Source organism: Strongylocentrotus purpuratus, unplaced genomic scaffold (genome assembly GCF_000002235.5).
Source record: "Strongylocentrotus purpuratus isolate Spur 01 unplaced genomic scaffold, Spur_5.0 spur5_scaffold_7, whole genome shotgun sequence".
NCBI classification, from domain to species: Eukaryota; Metazoa; Echinodermata; class Echinoidea; order Camarodonta; family Strongylocentrotidae; genus Strongylocentrotus; species Strongylocentrotus purpuratus.
Window position 1 is genome coordinate 33,353,198 of NW_022145613.1, and position 22,141 is coordinate 33,375,338.

The following is a 22,141-nucleotide window of genomic DNA, read 5'->3' on the forward strand; positions in this document are numbered from 1 at the left end:
TTGTGAAGAAATAACTAAATCTCGATGTTACATCGTCCATCAGTTGAACATATTCAATGACTATGTTGTTGAATACTATCAAATAAACAAGAATATGACTTATATACATTTAATTCTGAGTAAAGATTCAGAGGGAAAAGGGTTGTTTGAACTCAGAATTGGGGTTGATACAGATAAGATTCAAGTAGCATAATTTGCTGAATAATATGTGGAGATGATGGATAATTTGAGGGATAAAAGAGAAACACAAATAGAGAGAGTGTGTGTTGTGTGTGAGAGAAGAGAGGGTGAGAGCCAGAGGGGAGAATTTATGCATATGTGAGAGAGAGAGAGAGAGAGAGAGACAGAGACAGAGACAGAGAATATAAGAAAATCAAAATAAGTAATGGATCAAAGTCGTAAAATGGATTTAGAGCTTCATGTACAGAAAATTATAGGCAAACGGTTAGCAGTCAAAACCTTTTTAGAAACAAAAGGCATGGGGAATAACATCTGTGAATGATTTAAATGATAGTGGAGAGATAAACAGGGACACACATCAATATTTCCTTTTCCTCCTCTTTTTCTTTCTATCTCTCATCGGGCTACGGATGAAATTGTGTTAAATGGTTTACCTTCTGAAAATGTTCACAGTTAAAATAGGGTTTATTGTATATTTCATGTAGGAATGTGTTTCAAAATAAAGAATATTTTGAAGTTGTCGAAGAAAATCCTTTAAACAAAAATGTTATTAAAGAAAAAAAAAAATACTTTGTCTGGTCTGCCATAACACCGACCTTTTTGTTCACGTAACTTTTAGATCTCTTTGAAGCATTTTTTTTAATAAATTTGCTTTGGAGCTATAAAATATATGTTCTAAAGTCCATTGGCCTTAAGGTAGCTCAAATAGCTGACACGTAGCCAAAGGCGTCATTAAAATGAATGACAAGCATAATAGTATAAAAGAAACAAATGTTTGACAACGAATGAACTTTGAACGTCGCCTTAGCGTGTAACCTCATAAATGGCCATATGAACATCATGACGGGGATCAGGCGCGTACACAGGGTATATTTTTGGTATTTTTCTGTGTGTAAACCCCCCGATAACCCCCCTAACCCCCCCTTTGGATGTTTTTTTTTTTATTATTTATTTAAAATTTGAAGAAAAAAAATAAAAAAATATTCCCATGGCTGACCTAAAAAAGCTGACCTTACCCCCCCCCCTCCCCCAACGGAGCAAAATGTCAAATTTTCAAATTTCGAGACCCCCTCCCCCCCCCAAAAAAAGTGTCCTCTTACTCTTACCCCCCCCCCCCCTCGCCCCCTCCCCCCCCCCCCCCCCCCCCCCCCGCTTATTCAGCGGTCGGCTGAGTCGTTGCGATTTTTTTTGGGACCAAAAAAAAAGTGTCCTCTTTTTCTCACAGGTGCCTTTTTTAAATTAAAATTGGAAGGGTATATAAGAACACAAGTATGGAGCTTATTAATTATGTGTGCACTTGATATACATGCCAGATTGTACTCTAAAAGGAGCCCTTGTCTGACGAGCCCCATAAATTTGCCGTTATGTAAATGTATGAAATGTTAATATAAGATGGCGCCCCACGAAGCGTCTCTCTCTCTCTCTCTCTCTCTCTCTCTCTCCCACATCTTTAAACAGTATTTTGCGTATATGCCGAATATACCATGTATACAAAATGTGCACCCAAAAATGTTAAGTTTCATCTTTTCAAATTTGCTGAGGTTTAAACCTGAAAGCCTTTCCCTTTCTGTCTCCCTTGCAATAATTTCCCAATGTACGCCACTTTGAGCCCATATTATTGACGATGATATTAGGAGCAGGTAGACTACCGTGTTACATTTTTGTGTTACTACGTATATCTCAGACGTCATACAGAAAAGACAATTCAGCCCATCATCACGGACAGAGGAGGTGCTATAAATCGTTGGTAAAGATGATGCTTCTGGAAGAAAAGAGTTTTAATATTGACAATTTCACACGCGTCCAAAAGAAGAATGACAGATAAAATAAATGGGTTCGATGTTCTATATCAATACTCAACAGATAAAAAGGGCATATTGTTTTTAATGCTTTCGCTTTTCGCTTGTTCATGGAATTCTTTCTTCTACATTTGTGTACATTAAAGACAGGCATACAGAGACAGAGACATAAAAGAAAAAAATGAAGGAGGTATTTTGTAAACTCTAAGTATTTGTATAATTGTGATTAATTTTAAAAAATGGAGGGTGATTCAAATACAAAAAAAAAAGGAAAGAGAGGTGGACAGAGACAGGCATAGACAGAGACCCGCAGAGAGAGATATGGGAGAAGGAGAGAGAGCAAGAGAAAGATAGATAGAGAGAGAGAGGGAGAGAGAGAGAGAGAGAGAGAGAGAGAGAGAGAGAGAAAGAGAGTCCAGAGACAGAGATTGATGTCCAATTTGTCCCCATAACCATGAACCCAAATCGATAGCATGTTGAGGAGGCAATATTGGAGAGTGCTCATTTCCCCCTAGGGATCAAGGTCGACAGGTCCAGATTAAGGGGGAAAAAGCGTTAATCTCGATCTTAATTACAAACAACTCATTAAAACATGAAGCTATAACAAAACAAGATCATACTTAAAGGCATCGTTTAACAATGTTAAATCTGAGATGTACGGCCCTACGTGTTATCAGTGTCTGTGATATGGTGTAATATTGAAGCCCTAAAAAATTACGGTTCAAAACGATCAAGAACTGCCTCAAAGAAGTAAAAATCTTTGAGTGACCGGTTTTGCCAGACACGTTTTCCCAAATAGACTGTAGTGTTATGAAAACCGTTAGGAAAACGCAAAATTTGATTTCGATTTACAATCATAAATATCTTGATAATCAGACAAGCAATCGGCTGGTAAAAGTCATGGGGTTCCTGACTGACCTAAAGGTTTATAATTATCATTGAAGCATGAGCTAAATCCAGGATTTTTTTTCAGAATCTGAGACTCAATAGTTACGTGAGAGACGAGCGAGCAAACCGAAGTATATAGTTGCTTTGGTCATGCTCTTGTCAAATCCCTTTAATAAGCCCATCCTAAGAAGAAGTAGTGGACACGAATATGAATTTACCATTCCCCCATCGGCAGCATCCCTTCTCAGAATCCGATGTCATTCAAGTTCTCACTCGTCCCCCCTCACGTCTCCTATCCGCACCACTGCCAGGGGGTCGCAGCTCACCCCCTTTGGTGGAAATCGATTTTTGTCAATACTTGAGGATAATGATGTTGGGGGCAAGTGGATGGACGCCGTTTTTATCCCTGGGTCAAGGCCGAATCTCAATATGTATGCCCGGGAGAAATAGCAATACCAATATCAAGGCCGCCAAAATGACAGCCGATGACCTAAGGGTGTAACTATGTCCAGTACGTAGGGTTACCATACCCCCATTGCAATATTCCATGTGAATTAGTTTGCATTATTTTGTGCGATTTTGTTATCACTCCTTTCCTCTTATTCTAGTCTGTCCTAATTAATCTATGTAATTCTTCAGGAATATGTAAGAGACAATTCGACAAACTTGAACTCTGAATTTGATTTTCTTTCGGTCCCACCTCTCTCTCTCTCTCTCTTTCTTTCTCTCTCTCTCTCCATCACACACACACACACACACCACACACAAACACACACGCACACACACACACTCTCTCTCTCCCCCTGGCTCTCTCTCTATATATTTCTCACTCTCTCTATTACACATACACACATACACCCTCACTCTCTCTTTCTCTCTCTCTCTCTCTCTCTCTCTCTATCACACACACACACACACGCGCACGCACACTCACACACCCACATTCTCTCCCTATCTCTCTCTCTCTCTCTCTCTCTCTCTTATTACTCATTAAAAAAATATATAAAAACAAGCTTCTCTCCATTTATTTTTCGTAACTGAAATAGTTCTTTTGACAAGAATCACTATCATAAATATATTAAAAGTGGGAGTAAATTGCGTATGTAATGTTACCAAGCACTGCGCATGGTCAACGAAAACGTTTCATTATGGTGTCCAACAAACAGCAATTTTCTTAATGAAGTTCATGTCATAACATTCTTTTCCAGATTTGATATTTACTGTATAATGGGTATAAGTATTTTTTTCTTATTAAATCTATACGATAAACAAACAATGATTATCCTCCTAATGCACTTTTACTAATTTTCTCCTTCATCTTAATAAGATAGATGTGAAGTGAAGTTTATTTCCCCACAATATGACCTTGAACTATATTTCTTGCAATATTCAGCCCCTAAAAAACGAATACAAACATCACAAATAGTTCAATGGCTGGTGGACAATCATATTGGAATGTCCTGATATTGATTATTCATTGGTCAGTACAAATTATTCCCATCCACCTCAACAAACCCATTTCTCCCCAAATGAAATTCCATTTCTGGGTGAGGTCTGTAGGGCAACAACCACTGAAACGACCACACCAAAACCAGCACACAAGGAACTAGAGGAAGAAAATGGAAAGAGGGGTAGAATATTAAACTACTCGATCCTCCCAGCTAGCAGGCAATAAACCTAATTTCAAATGCTGGACTTCGAGCCTCACCCTTTGCAGCCCCTAAAGCCGCCTGATCCATCGAAAGCATATCACCCAGGCACCGACTACCCCTCGGCGCTGCCCCCTTCTCATTACCGTCACAGAAGGCCACAGCGCCACTGGATATCTTTACATTATACATCTAACTTGCGTAAGACCGAACATTATCAACCAGCGCCATGAAAGTTCGTGTAAGTGTGCCTTGCCGATTCGGCAGTGACCGGTTATTGACCCGCGGTTGGGCAAAATTCATTTTTGCACCGCGGCGATGCGATTATTACGTCACGAGTGACCTACATTATTTTTATCTGGTCACAGAACCATCACATGATTATTGCTTTTCTAGGTGGGAACTATGTGGATGCGTTCCCTTCGTCATTACCATCTACTGCTTTTTAAGGAGATCTTGCGTACACACGAAATGAGAACTTGCTACATGGAAGCTAAGGAAAAAGTTAGATTTTCAAAGATGGCTGTTGTTCTATTAAGATAAGGCCACATAGACCCCTATATCCACAATTAATGTTAGGTTAATCACGTGTTTATTTGTTAATGTGATGTCCACCATGAAACAGACTTTGTTCTTAACAACGCGTCAGAGCGAATCGTTGTAACCCAAAGATCTTTCAACTCAGTCGTGTTGTTTGTGCCATTGCACTAATCTACTATCAACAAGTCATGGATATCGCTCTGTCAATTACATGTGTCTAAACATTCATGCCACCAAAACGCCACCGAATTAGAATAACATAGAAATTACTACACTATAATTGCAATGTTCAGTGGGAACGCGCAACAATTAACAAGTTATGGATATCGCTCTGCCAATTGCATGTGTCTAAACATTCATGCCCCTAAAACTTAACTGAATTACAATAACATAGAAATAACTACACTATAATTTGAATGTTCCGTCTGTGAGAACGCGCTCATGACCAACGGTGGCGCCGTGCTGGTCTTTCTGGTGTATCACGTGGTCAGACGCCGCATGGAGAAACGTAATATGGCCCCTCGCTTCTATGCGATATCCTACTCTCTCTCTTTGACACAGTGTGGAGTATAATTTCAGATCTAACGTTTCTATCTGATGTAGAAGATATCTTTCTTAACATTAAACTTTAGAGTATGATATGCATTAATTTAGCCTATGGATACAAGCTTTACACGAACACCAGTTCATCGTCAGCATAAGATATGAAGCAACCGTAGATCAGAAGATTAATTCGTTCTTTTCCTGAACTGTGAGAGCTGTCCTTGATGGCCTTGATGCAACATGACAATATTAAATTCAAAGCGTTCTCTATTGGTTCAATTTTCATGATATGTATGTATGGATACATAGAAGGTAGATGAGATTGAGTGTTGGTGATTACCATTATCTAATATTTTGAACACTTTTATGCTATATGGGATGATAAGGGTAAGAGGACACTTTTTTTCTTTTGGTCTCGAAATTTGAACATTTGACATTTTGCTCCGTTGGGGGGGGGGGGGGTAAGGTCACCTTTTTAGGTCAGCCATGAGAATATTTTTTTATTATTTATTTTTTTTATAATTTAAAAAAAAAAAAAAAAAAAAAATCCAAAGGGGGGGGGGGGGGGGGGGGGGGGTTTACACACAAAAAATACCAAAGGGGGTTTAACCCCCCAACCCCCCCCCCTGTGTACGCGCCTGATGGGATATACAATATAATTATAGGGTATTGAACAAGGCCCCGACTTGATTTTTCGAAAGTAGTTTCGATCATGTTATTTATAGGGGCTTCAAGAAAAGCAGTGTTAAATCCCTATCCTAAAGAAGAACAAAGACTACAATGTTGATTTTTATGTCATTTCATATCGTGAAAAATCCTGTAATATCTTTACTTCAGTCTTTTCTTTTTCACCATACGGTGTCTGCATTTGTGATTCCACGTTTCATATTCTTTAAAAAAAAGGGAATTACTAACTAGCAAACTATAACCGATATATTATACTAGTATCTTACATGGCGCCATCTACCGTTCTTTGTGTTTTAGTACATATTGTCGTGCTTAGGACTTCATTACATTGACAGCAGTCATTTACAGTCATAATTCTTCTTTTTTTATTGTGATTTGGTACATTTCTTCGTTTATATATCATCTGATTTGTTAATCATCTGTCTGAATGTGGTTCACACAATCATGGTGGCGTGATGGTTCAGTAGTAGAGCAATAGAGCAGAGGTCTTGTAACCGGAGGGGTGGGGGAGGGGGGGGGGGGGGGGGAGGGGTCTCCGGGTTCGGAACAAAAACAGAGTGCCCTTTTGTAAGGCATCACTCCTCATTACCAAGTCCCTTGGAGAGGAATTAAAGCCCATCGGTCCTGTGGGTGTTTACTGACAAACATACACATGCAGTCAGGTAAAACAAACAAACAAATATAATAACAATTGTCATCGATTTGGGCCGTTCGCCAAGACGAAGAATTCCTTACGTGTCCGCCCCTTGTAGCGACACCCTTATCCATGAAATTTTATCTTAAAAATATTCTTCTTCATTACTTGTGGTATAATGAAAAACATGATATGGCAATATGTCTGTCGTCTCCGTCTTTTTTTCATCTTATTATTACTTCTTACGATATTTTGTAAGAGAAAAGAAAGAAAATAGAACGCCAAGATTACTGAAATGTCAACATGGTATTAGGGAGGATGATCGTAGTTATCATGGTTCTATAATGTGTACATGGAAAGAGGTTTTTCTGGAGAATAGTAATAGACGTTTTAATGCGACGGCTTCAATGCCAGCAGGCCTAGGGCCGCATACGTGGATGGAAATTGGTAGGGGAATTTTCGATGCGAGCGGCCCACTCAATAATATTTATTTATACATAATATACATACCTGTATATCACAAATAGACCGGCCCTTAAGACCACGGATCAAACAGCCCACGGGAGCAACTTCACAATCTCCCGGACTGTCAGTTGGTAATCGTCGGATCCGTTATTCTGGGCAAAATTATTCTGATAAAACTTATGGGATGACGGATGATGATGATGGCAATTGCGATGATAAAAATGAGGATGGGGATGAGGGATATGACGATGACCATGAAAATGATGATGAGGATGACGATGAATAATGATGATGCTGATGGCGACGACGACGCCGATGAAGATGATGATGGGAAATCATGATAATGATGGTGATGATGATGATCGTGACGATGGAAATCATGATAATGATAATGATAATGATAATGGCGATATAACAGTGTCCGACTTCATATTGTGAAGTGAGCAAAACGAATTTGTGTAAATGGTCAATAGTGTTTTATTAGTACATGTCCCTCGATGTAAATATATATAAATAGTTATTGGGCGACAACAAGTGAGATATTTTCGGTAAAAATGACTTCAAAATCGGAATAAATTACTTGGCGCTGCTAGCAGACGATGGTGAATTCTTTATCATCGTCGGCGTCAATCGATACTAAAAATGTGTGAGTATGGGCGCTATGACAACTAGAACAGCACGTTTTAAGTCGGCTTTAAACGCACTTTGCTATAGAAACGTCATTATTATCACTTGGTGGTTACGGAGGATGTGTTTTGAGGGGAATCAGCCCCTTTCCACCGCATGAAACACAAGTGCTCTGACGTTTTGCGGTAATTGATCAGTAGACAATTAAAATGAATAATATTGTGCATGGAATGGAATCACAGGTTGCTGTAAATCATCTAATATAGACTATTTGATGTTTTGTGTGCAACTGTCTAGGCCACAACCTTTTCATCGCCTAAAAATGTAAGACCGCCCCCCCCCCCTTTCGGCCACCAGAAGGTATACCCCCTCAAATTACTTGCTAATTAATTTCCATTCTCTGATCCTTTTATCTGTCTAACAATAATTTAGTGAAATTGACATTACACTTTAAGTAATGGTAAAGTGCTTCTTTTTACCCCCTCCTCGTTCCAGCGAACTATATATCTGTAGTGATAGTGGTTGTTTATCGGTGATATAGTAATATAGGTTACAGTGTTAATGGGGGAATTTACAAAGTCGTAGTCGTACATTTTATTGGACTATATACGGAAACATTACTATATACGAGTTACGACGGTGCTGCGGTGGTACTGAAAGTACATTTTAAGGAACACTAAAAATAAGTTATCAGGGGCGTCGCTAAAGGGGGGATGTTGGGGGTGATGCCCCCAAGGCCGTCCATCCAGAAACTTCTGTCGAGACAATTTGAATTGTTGTCTAGCATTCTCTAAATTTGCCCCCCCCCCCAAGTATAACTCTGTGTTGTACTTGTTGGGAAAATGTTAAGATCCTTTGTAGGTACATTGGGAAATTTGACGAGAGGTTTCCAAATTTATCTCCGTCGGCAATTCATTAAGAAACTTGAGAACTATATTCTGCTTGTTGAGAAATTCGTTTGGCACCACTTGCCACCAAAATGATCGGGATACGTTCCGGGAAGTAATAGTATAACATACACTGTCGCTCATATAGTTGGAATATTTTCTTCTGTGTGCCCATGCCTTGAGTCATAATGCATGGCCGTACAGAGGATTTTTTTATGTTGGGGACCGGGGGGAGGGGGAATTCAATGAATTATTGCTAATTTATTGCATTTTCCTTTTTTCTTTTTTATTTGTGGGAATTCCCCCCTACCCTAGGCCCCGCTGCGTACAGTCATGGTTCAGTGGCAAAGCAATGGCCTCGTAACTGTGAGGCCCCAGGATCAAAACCGTGTCGATGTGCCATATTAGTGCCCTTTTGTGGGGCATTAATCCTCATTACTGTCAGTTATGACTTAAGGGCGTAGGTCCTCTAGTTGATCAGCATAGTAGCATACACATGCTTCAGCAGTCACGCAAAACAAACACTGGCAAATTATTATTTTATACAATCTGAGAATGTATACTATTATCTAGATCTATTAGGAATAAATCATTGTCAAAATAATTCCATAAATTGGGGTAAAAAAAAAATATTCCAACTATTATGTACGACAGTGTATCAATATCTGAAAATGTGTACTCAGGAATAGTAACAACAATACTATAGAGGTGTCGTAGTCGAGTGGTTTACTCACTTGACTGGGAATGAAAAGGCTGTGGGTTCGAGCCTAGCTGGCACGGCACCACTTTAGCACGAGACATTTTATCTACATTGCACCTCTCCACCCAGATGCTAAGTGGGAACCCTGTATGATGCAAAAGTCAATGTGACTGGATTAGCATGTGCGTGCCCGTATAGAACGCGACTAGCTAGATTAATCCCAAGGGAGTGGAAAATGTGCACTGTATTGATAAGGCGGAGTAGTACTTGGATCCAGTAATACTACTTTAATCGCTTTGGTCGGTTGTAACTGGTAAAGCGCATAAGAAACAGTATTTATTATTGTAGTAACAACCAGGTTACCTTGTATAGGTTGTGACCGATGTCATTATAGTTTAGAAAGAAATATGACCTGCAAATAATGAATTTATATTACTTGACATAACACATCAATTTCTATACGAATCGAAAGGTGCTATAGAAATTAAGATATCATGAAAATGAAGACTGGAAGTGTAATGGTCAGTTCAAGAATGTGGGCTAAAATGATGGATGAAACTGTCAAATTTATCTTGGTCACCGCTCTCTGCGTTTAATACACTTTATATGCATTTCAAAATGACCCATCTGTCATCTTTTAGACCTGTATTAAAATTATTCAAATACAAAGCAAAACATGACTAAATGAATTAATACCACCGTCCAATCGCGGGGGTGGGGGGGGGGGGGGGGGGTAATGTATATGTACCTGGCAAAGAGCACTTTTCCCTGGATCCAGACGGACGCCATTTCACATCGCACACCTCCTGTGTTATTTCTTGATCATCTGAAAACACAAACTTCAATTTGAGACAAATACAATTCATACCTAGAGTTATAGCCTTAAAAAGTTTCACAATTATGTACTAAATATATATAAATATATACACGTATATGTATACATATATTTATAAGCGCCATAATATGTTCCATTTTTGCTCAACTGATCATACTTATTATATATATATATAAACAAACTAGAGGAAATCAGACAAAAGGATAACGTTTAAATAATAAGAATTTTAGAGAAAGAGACGGTAATTTTTGTTTCTTCTTCTCCAAACAAATCTTCTTCAGTGAAGCGCCTTATGTTCCATTTTTTTCCTTCTTCAGCTGATCACACTTGCAGATTCCTCTAATTTCCAGATTATAGGCCTAGAAACGTCTTTTGAGCCATCATCAAAATGATGAATCTCATTAAAGATAAATTTGAGTTCTGGTAATGCGATTGCATTGTGAAAGAAAAGGTGTGGAATGGATCAGAAAAGTTGATCATATAGCATGTAAGTAATGGTGTGTAATGCAAAGTTCTGGAGTCATCAAAATCATCATAAATTTGGCAGAGTCTTGATAAAGTAACGATCACTTACACAGAAAGATGTATATGGGACAACACACATGGTGTCGGGGCTAGTACTACCCTGATGTCCTTATCTTCCTATGCTCATTACTCAGCCAGTATACATTTTCTTCCAAAATTGTTTGGCACATGACATTTATTTGTAATCTTGAACATTCAGTGTAAGTTTCGTTAGATTCTGTGAGAATTCATTTTTTTTTTACCAAAACTCAAGTTTATCTTTAAACTTGTTAATTTGAAGCGGTTCTCTCTGTTTTTATACTTCTTACAGAACACAGATTCACAAGAAAACACATGATAATTCAATTAAGAGAGCCAAGTATATGCATTTTGATACTGAGGAGAGCGGGTCAAGGGTAAATTGATAACGAGGTGTTTTCGATGTAATGGGGTAATTAAGTAGACCCTTCATACCGTAAGCTAATTACTTTCTTAGTATTCCCTTGGCGATGGCCTGTCAAAGTCCAGGTCAGCGAGGTAGAGAGAGAGAGGGGGGGGGGGGGGGGGGGGGGGGGGGAGAGAGAGAGAGAGAGAGAGAGAGAGAGAGAGAGAGAGAGAGAGAGAGAGAGAGAGAGAGAGAGAGAGAGAGAGAGAAGATGAGCCTGATAGATATTTAGAATCACGTGTGAAATTATTTAAAAGGGTAACTCCTCTCTATGATTTAATCATTCTTCGAAAATGCTAACAACAAGCGAAAATACATGTAGTGAGAGAGAGGGCGGGGGGGGGGGGGGGTGGCGACGGAACTAGCACTTTCAACACATTCATATTTTTGAGAGATAGTGTGGCATAGAAAATAACAACAGAGAGATCAAATGAATATCAAAATGTTGCCAGCTTTTACTCGATGAAGTTGCATATGTCTGTAATCAGATGTAATATGTAATTATTATAACTGGAAGAGAGAGAGAGAGAGAGAGAGAGAGAGAGAGAGAGAGAGAGATTAACTAACTTGGAGGGGATTTAGACATGGAATGAAATGACACTGTAAGAGGGTACACGGATAGCAGAAAACAGAGATGTGTGGATCTTTACTGATATTTTATTTTATATGATATAATGCAAGTAATTGGAGGTTGACGTTTTATTGGTCATCCATAGTTAGTACCTGATGGGTAAAAAAAAAATTGTCCATTGAAGCTACACAATTCATTTTCACTTCACATAGCATAGAGAATGAGCTATTCTTTCATAGCCTACAATGGGAGGGGTGTATTTTTCTATTAATCTCGAATGCACTTTTTGTTAGTCATTGTTTTATTTATTCATTTATTTCTGACTAGCAAAAGCACAAGAAGACAACAATTTATGGTGTCGTTACGTTCCAATTTTTTAAAAGGGCGTCTTTTTTTTTTTTGGGGGGGGGGGGGGGTGTGCTTAACTGAATAGGACACGTCAATGGAGTTTTAGGGGGGGGGGTACATGCCAGTTGTGTTCTCTAACTTCGTCCGTGTTCTAAATGATCACTATTACTGCTGCTTTGTATCACTTCTAATTTTAACATGATCGCTAAGACTTTCAAGAAATCATCTCAGTAGCGTCAGAACCGCATTGAACGGCTCATGACGGAATCATGTTGGGATTACGTAAAACGTCATTGTAATAAATGTTCCCACATGTCAAAAGGTGAGGGACAAGGCTTTTCATATTCTTCTTACAATTTTTTTTCTCGAAAGTCTTTGCGACCTAATTTTTGTTCGGTAATTAGCCTGTTCATGCACCGGGAGATCACCCACAAACACAATTATGTCTCGGGCATTTTTGTACACAGACACCCATAGCATTTTTATTTTTCTAACGGGGGAGGGGGGGGGGTATTAGTTTCATATCATCATGATTAAAGCAGTATTGGTCTACGTCACTGGGATGGAGAGAGAGGGAGAGAGAGAGAGAGAGAGAGAGAGAGAGAGAGAGAGAGAGAGAGAGAGAGAGAAGAGAGAGAGAGAGAGAGAGAGAGAAAGAGAAAGAGAGTGTGTGTGTGTCGCGCAATGATTAGTCCCCTGAGACACCACTAGTGGTGTCCACTTGTCTACGATGTGATGTGTTAACTAATTACAGACGAGGACACAAGACGTCCTATGCAGTATGCAGGCTCCGTTCTAGTAGACCACCCCCTCCCCAACACACACACACAAAGGGGGAATTGTGGGTTTTGGATTGATTTTCTACATAATTATTGTCATGTGCATCACTTAAACTCCTATACAGGGATAACAAATAAAATTGTTGGAGGGAGCTTAACGATTTTTTGGATTGAAGGGGCTTCAGCCCCCAAGTCCCCCTCCTCCTCCCATCCAGAACTGTTACTGGTTCTATGACAAGCACAACAAAGATATCATAGCGCTCACTAATTATTAGAAACCCTAAAGGTGGTCGCAGTGACCTTCCAATTATCAGTCCGACTATCTGGGGAATGGAACAGAATATGTTTATAATTATTATTGTCATAATAGGGACTCTTTTGATAATAATTGGTTATGAAAATGTATTTTTTGGTGTATATTAATCGCATTTCCTGTCCATATAATAGCTCAGACGGACGTCATATTAATGTAAATTTTAGGTACAAATGATATTATTGATGAAAAGCATTTACAGGACCATAATGTATTCAGACAGCAATCCACTCGGCAACACATCCAACTTTAATATTTCGTACTTTTCGAGCTGTCCAATATTGGATTATATAAAAAGGTGTTTTAAAAATATGACATTGACCTAATCATGAATAATTTGCGTGGTTCCACGAGTATCAAACATTATATATTTATAAGTATTATGCAAATAGCAGGCTCATATTATTTAGATGTAGTCGTGTGTACATGCACCTCTGTAATGACGCAATCTCGCATGGGCGTATAAGGACATTTTTAATTTATAACAGACATTATTTGTATGGAGGGGATTAGTCTGATTGACAAGACCGGGGGGGGGGGGGTACTCACATATTAGGACGTACAGGGGTGTGCCGCTCTAATGGGTCACTTTTTCTCAAAAAATCCCTAAACATGGGTCCCACTTTTAACAAAAATAACCCTTAAAAATGGGTCAGTTTTTTCAAAATTCAAAATTGTGATTTTTTTTTTTCAAGAACAATGACCCAATACGACCCCTTGTAATGGGTAGGGGTTTCGGGGCTTGAGCGGCACACTCCCGTCCAAACCAAATCTGAGTACCCCCCCCCCCCCCCCCCCCCGGATAAGATAATAATTGGATCACGTGATACATTTGAAAATTTGAAAATTACCCCTACTTGCTCATGGAAGGCAAAACAGGAACAAAAACAACAACAATGTCGTCAACGGAATTATTCTACAAAATATTAAGTGGCATATTTTGATTCCCCTGACATTTCCACATTTCATTTATTTAGTTCCAATGTAGGCATTGATATGCTTATTGTACTCTGCTCTCTTTAATGTTGATTCAGTACATGTTCATAATACCTTTAATTACCCTGATTACTCTCTCTCTCTCTCTCTCTCTCTCTCTCTCTCTCCTCTCTCTCTCTTTTCTAAGTGTTGAAATTGCAGTATCAAAATGTGAAAGAGTCTTAAAGCTGATCTTGTTAACCCGTATAAATATCATTTGAATAAATAAATGAAATAAAATTAGTAAAAGTAAGATCAACCTTTCAAAAGATTGTGGGGATTTTCCCCAAATGGCGTTATTGCTGAATTAATCGGCAAAGATGATCCCCCTAAGCTAATGAGCGCGAGTGGAGGGGTGGTTGACGTGTCCTTTTTTTGACCACTGGGCGGGGCGGGACGAGCAGGATGCGACTGAGATATACACATGAAACGATATAAACAGGATATGAGCGTATATGATGAAGGCCTGTTATCAGATATTATTAATATCATCTGCATAATTATCACCACATAATTATTCTGCGCTATATAGGAACTCTGCAAAGCGGATGACAACACCCTTTTGGGGTGTAAAGGAAATTCTAAAATTCTGTTCGCTTATCCGCTTTATCCCATCAAAATATTACGACCAGTGGCTTAGTGAGCCCCCCCCCCCCCCCCCAAAAAAAAAAAAAAATGGGGGGGGGGGGGGCAGAGAGAAAGAAAAGGTATAATTTACTAAAAAGTGAGAAAAAAAACCCTTAAAATCATATCATTTCAGCAACATTTGGAAATCACTGGTATCGAATTAGAAATAAACCAAGGTTGAATTTATGGGAGGGGGAGGGGCAACTGCTCCCAAGCCCCCCCCCCCCCCCCCCCCCCCCCCCCCCCCCCCCCCCCCCCCACCAGTACGCCAGTGATAGTGATAACATCGACTGCAAAAGAATACGGTTTCCTGTCTTTGAAACAAATGCTTATAGAAAGAAATCCTTTAAAGATTTGCCGTTACAATATAAGATCAAGGAATAATCATTAAATTATAATATGAAATAAATTGTTGGCACATCGCCAAATAGTCTGCAACATGTTTACGACAGCACATATTGCTCTGAATCAAAATCTATCCTACCAATAGTTCATGTAATGTCCACGCGTGTACATATAGGCAATGAGGCTTACCCCAGAAATGTCTCTTTTTGCCCCCAAACCCCCGTTCTGGCGACGTTCTATCGCCGATAACGGGAATCCACTTCAACAGGGATAAGGGTACCAGCAGCCTTGAGCAATCACATATGCAGTCAAATTTCTATTAAGAAATATGAATACCGGAAAGTACATTGATCGTCTTTTATTCTGTTTTTAATGTTCTGCGATCCGGTACTTGCTGGTCTTTAAGAATGTTTGGTTTGATTTGATTTGAAGAAAACAAAATGAAAATGATAGTGACTATTAGATGATAAAATATAATCTAATTAAAAAAGTTATTTTTCAATAATCCTAATGATGATGGTAATAGTTATAATAATCATACTATTAATGGCAATGATTACAATAACGATAATGATTACAATTATGATGATGATGGTGATGATGATCATGAAGATGATGATTGTGATAATAATAATTATATTTACAAAAATAAGAATAAGAAAACAAATAAAAACAATAGTAATGATGATAATAATAGTAATAATAGTAATAGTAATAATAATGTTGATAATAATAATAATAATAATAATACTGAGAATGATAATGATGATAATAATAATAACATTAATGATGATAATAATAGTTATAATAGTACCACTTCTACCACTATTACTACTTCTACTTTGCGTAGTAATAATAGTAGTAGTAGTAGAAGTAGTAGTAATAATAATGATAATAGTAGTAATAATAATGATGATGATGAACATATAAATAAAAAATAAAAATAATGCTACTACTAGAACTACTACTACTACTACTACTACTACTACTACTGCTGCTTCTAGTGCTACTACTACTACTACTACTACTACTACTACTACTCTTACTTCTAATATTAATGACAATAATAATAACAGTAATAAAATAGCAATATAAGTAAAGGCTTGTATAATTGCTTGTCAGTGATTTTAGAGTCTTCTGAAATTATGAGATAATATTTATTTACTTTTATTTTGCATCCCAGATATTTGTGCTCCCCCCCCCCCCAATCGGTATGAATATCTTGGATTTGCTGTTGAAGGTCAACATTTATAATTGAAATAAATATCAAACTGGTGTGATAACAGTAACAGTACATTATAGATCGTCTGAAACATACAAATCATGTTCTAGAATATGAGGACATAGGTCCGACTCCTACATATACGAAGCAACACGATTAATGGGTTACTGGGCAGTAGGATCTCATTAGCATATAACGGACTGCTTGTGTAATGAGCCGGAGGCGCGGTCAACATAACGGGCCCAGACATCCCGTTATTTGTAAATGAGTAGTCCAGGCTCTCCGGACAGTCCAGCAGGATCCCTCCAGTCCCTCAACCGTATTATTCAGTCCGGTCAGTGTCCCGACGTGAACTCCGTAAGGACACAACATTCAAAACTACCGGATTACGGCAATCGATGTCAAATTACGTGACGTCACTGATATTGGACGAGTCGATTAGATTTTTAGGGGAAGTAAAGGAAATATATGTAAGATGCAACGCTATTGAGATTAGCTAATAGGATATAAATGGGTCAAATGTTTATACTTATCATTGAATGATATATTTTAAATATATTTATAACTCCAAAAAGAAACAGTTTAAGAGTAGAGAAGACAAATTGATCATTATTAAGATGACCCTGATTTTTAGGTCACCTATAAGATAATGTACTCGTTGTAGTAGCGGACACGTTCACTATCAGGATCACCCTCTATGCAATGCATGCAGCATGATGGCTTCAACGCGAAATAACAGCAAAAGTTCTTACGTGCGGTTTATGTGTGATAAAATTCGTGTATGTTTATGGGGAAAGCCGTGTGGCTGTCCTACATAGTACCTTGTCCTTGGCGTATTTCTTGAGATAATTTCTGTGTTTATAGAGCTGCAGCCGATTGGGAGATACCTGAATGCATGGACAATTTTTTCTGCAGTGAATTCGAGGACATTCCTGTCGGAATCAGTGAGTAAATTGCAACCCGAAACGAAAGTAAACTGTTTGCGGAGACCCTGTCGCAGGTCGGTAACTAGCGGTGTGCGTAGGGGGGTCACGGCCAGACCTCGCGACACATACCCGGTAGAAAATCCATCGCATCTGTGTTTCACCACGGATGACAACTGTGTACCGACTACTGTACAGTGCATAACTGACATTTCAACAATTTTGTAAACCCTATTTTTTTCTCGACGAAGCCTGCAATGGCGACGTCGCAGAATTTACACGAAGACTCGTACTCGTCCAGTGGAATTGGGTCGTTGGGACCGAGCAGTGTTCAGCCGATTCATTCCCAGCAAAGTGCCATGAATTTTGGGGGAATAAATAGCACAACACGAAGCCCAGGTGAAGCCAAACCGTCCGGACTTACTGCTGCGGGAATGAAACCCAACAAGCAACGCTACAAAGGTATGTCAAATGTAAATTCAGTGTGATATATCACTACCCATTGTGTCCACATAATATTTTGATTGACACTGCATGTCAGCTAAGTCGAGCACTAAATAGAGATTTAAAGGTCATCTACAACTCAAAGTCTCGAATTGATACATTCATGTGATTACATGTGTGTTTATCTATCATATAAATGAATTGCTATGAACATATTGCAGGGGAAAATAATGAATCTAAACTAATCTAAACTATGAATGTGACATTATTGAAAATATATATGTATATATATATATACATGTATATATCTCTGTCAGTAGAAGTATAATTTGAGTGGAACAACAATAATAACCGGAAGGATGACAAATTTTCCATTCACAATAAGAATAAAAGAAGAGAGAAACCAGAATAAAGTCAGTATTTTGTTAAGTCTAAAGTTTACTATTTTATAATACATTTCATAACATGGAATCAGTTTATCATAGTCTTGTTTCTTTCAATAGTTCATGTATATATAGTATATTTTAATTGGCTACAAACAAGGCGTGTTGGTCAGCATTCTGTTTGCTTCTGAATTATCAAACAACTTTTTGTCTTTCTTTATTTTTGTATACACAACTGTGTACTTGTTAATATTTAGGGTATAAGTACAATGATAGTACAAGTATGTCTTTTTCTGCCAAATTGTATAATGTTGCAAAATTAAAGGAGAGAATTACTACTGGTAATTTTCTCTTGATTATAGACCTCAGATTTATATTGTAGCAATTTTTAGGGTGATAAAATGTTGAATTTATTGTATTGCTGTTAATGAACATGACAATGGTTAATTTAGAATTAATATTAGACTTCAAATTAATCATTAGATAATAAAATCTAACTATGAATAAAACTGTTTAAAAAATGAAATGGGAGAGATGTAATATGGAGGTCAAAGCTGACATATATTGTAAGGTGTAATTCATAGTTTTACTTTTGTTTTAAGTATTCTTGCACCTCTTTTAAATGTTGATATCATTAATAGTTATGACTTGTATGAACTAAAGAAATTAGCTACGATTTCATGTGTATGTCTACTTTTATACATATATTATTCCAAGGGAATTCTGGTTTTTGTTTGAATGGCCATAGGGTTTGTGACCCATATTTAAGTCATGCACATTTAGATGTTTACTGTTTCTTCTATTTACTTATGTTATTTCAAAAAGTACATTATATTGTAATTTAGTATTAAAAATGAAATGATAATCAATCAACCCATCAAATTTATCATATTTGTGTTTAAGATGGAGTAAATGCAACTGGGAATAGCCCAAAATTGAATACTGTATTTGAAGATATTCAGTTTCCCAGTTAAGTTCTATAATTGACATTGGGATACATTTCTCTTTTTAGTATTGTTTATATTTTGAACTAGTACAATACAAATTTACTTTTGAGTGCAGTATAGTCTGCTTCTCAATTTGTTGATATTCTAAGTACATTTAGCCAATGTTGGTCATGTATATATCACTTTGAGCTTGCGGCTAAAATCCATTATTCGTAAAGTTTTGAAGACTTAGTGATATTAGAAATGTCATCTTGCTTAGTAATGTAAGGATTTTCTTTCTAATATCATCTGAAATAAGTCTCCCAGGAAGAATTTTAGGCTGGGATTATAGGATTTTTGTTGTTGTTCTTGTTCAATGTTGTAATTGTTCCTCTTGACTTTGACAGCAAATTTATGGACAGAGACACTATTATACTAAGAAACATTATTTTATTATTTTTTATATATTTTTACAATTTATCATATTTTAAGTACTATTGTTGCTTCCAGATTCTTTTTCTCACTAAGTAGAAAATAGGTAAAGGATTGTGCTTGTCTACATCACAAAGCAGTTAATGTTACTTACTATAATATGTATGTCACCTAATTGTATTACAAACCTGCAATAATTGAGATGAAAAGGAGCAATGTAATTTACTGTTTTGTAGATTCATACATGTACATCTGCCATGGAGTTAAAAAAAAACACAATTAACATGTTTATATGGTTAAAGCATGTGAGTTAACATCCTCCTGGCAGACATTATACTTGTTTTCATTGATTATTCTATCACTAGGCGAAATGAAAGTTCATTGTACATAGCGAATACTGTACAAATTACAACTAGTACAAGGCATATGACGTGGTTCAGTGATTTAAATCCAGATTCCTGTGAAATAGTACACTATCCCAAGGTTGATGTATTTCCTTTGTGCATCTAGTCAGTATTTTGTTTCAGTGTTTTTGCTATTTCCTAACATCCTTCTTTCTTTATACAATAAACCTGTATCAAGGTTCGCAATGTTTTTTCTACTGGAAACTGTTATTACTCATAGCGTACTGTAGACGTTTCAGTGTGTGATACATTGTATATGATTCTTTCAGTGGCCAAGCCTGATAAAAACCCGATTTAAATCGGTTTCCCGATATTTTTTTTTTTTCCCGATTTTTTCCCGATTTTTTTTTTCTTCCCGATTAAAAAAAAAAAAAAAAAAAAAAAAAAAAAAAAAAAAAAAAAAAATCTTTTTTTTTTTTTTTTTTTTTTTTTTTTTTTAAACAGATTTTTTTCTTCTTCTTCCCTCTTTTATCCTGATTTTACCGATTTCCCCGTTATTTTCTCTAATCTTCCGTATATTGCCCAATTTTTTTCCAAATTTGTTTTACTCAAAAGGGGGGATTGTTGTTAGATGCCATTTTTCCCCCGCGAATCCTCTTCTCTTTTTTTACTCAAGGGGGGCATGGTTGAGGGGAAAACAAAAAACCTATTTTTTTTTTAGTGCTCACTATCACCCCTGGTGGCATAGAGATTGAATAATTCAGTTCTAAAAGTGGAAAAATATTGGTTACATTTAAACAAAAATGTCTTCACACACTAATTTTGATTTACCCACTTGATTTAGAAAATTTCAAAGAGGAAGGAGAAATTATGAAGGAGAAGAAGAAGAAGCAGATCAGTATGTGATGCTTTGAGATGTTTTCTTTATACTGTAAATAAAATATATTTATCTCGTTTGCCCTTAATTTAATTAAAGTGCTCACTTAAATGCACATGTACAGTATGTACACAAAAGCTATAATTTTATTTAAGAATGACACTACATGTAACTACATATTAATTTGTGAACTTTTATATATATTTTATTCCTACATGTAGGCTGAAAATTAACTGAAAATTTGAGTTTGATGATGGAGTGATAATGAAGTAAATTTTATAAAAGGTGACTTTAGAGAACAGGGGTAAGATTTTATGAAACATTTCCTTTGAAAAAAAAAATATGTATGCTTATGATCATTACATTAAAAAACATTGATCCGCAGTTTTCAATGCATATTTTTCATCTGTAGACTGGAAAAGTGCATTCTTTTCGGACCTGGTGCAACTTCTTCCTCTGAATAAAAATGAATAAATCAAGCAACAAGTCCATGGGCCATGGAATAATTTTCAGAATCAACAGGGTTCCTTTATATGGGTCACAATGAACTCAATTCACCTATAAACTGTGCTATCAAGAATTCTTGATAGTGATTTATACACTTAGTTGCTGTTGTAGTTTGGCAGTAATACTAATATATATTACCTTTAAGATGCCCTTTTATATATTGGGCCATCTGGCTGTATATAGACAAAAAAATGATTTGGAGTGGGAAGGATGTTTCAAATGTATTTATCTCAAGAGAGAACATCTAGAACAATAGCACCGGGAAAATCATTAATATCAAGGTTTTTGTGTTGTGATGGTTGTTTGCGTAGAGTAGTCTGTACAATGATTCATGCTCTATTTCACCAGAATGTGTGCCAGAGTATGATATTTTATTGTCCTTGCAAATGTTGATATATATCCTCGATTGTGCTGCGTGGACCATTAGTACAGCTCGGAGGACCCTCAGGAAATATAGACCACTGTCGTTTCGTCTGTATGCGTCCTGCATGAGTGAATGCAGTTTCTGAGAGCTTTATCTAAACAATAGGTTTAATGTATGGGAATACCTTCACATTCCAATTCCACGTATTGCAGGAAGGTTAGGCATGATTAGTCCTAGAATTTTTTCTTTTATCAATTAATCTTAAAAAATAAATGATTTATTTTTGACCTGTCAGGACTGAGTCTGTAAATGAGAGAGTAGTTTGTAAACAAGGCATAATAATTATTTAATCTGTAATCACTTTGAAAATTTGTAATA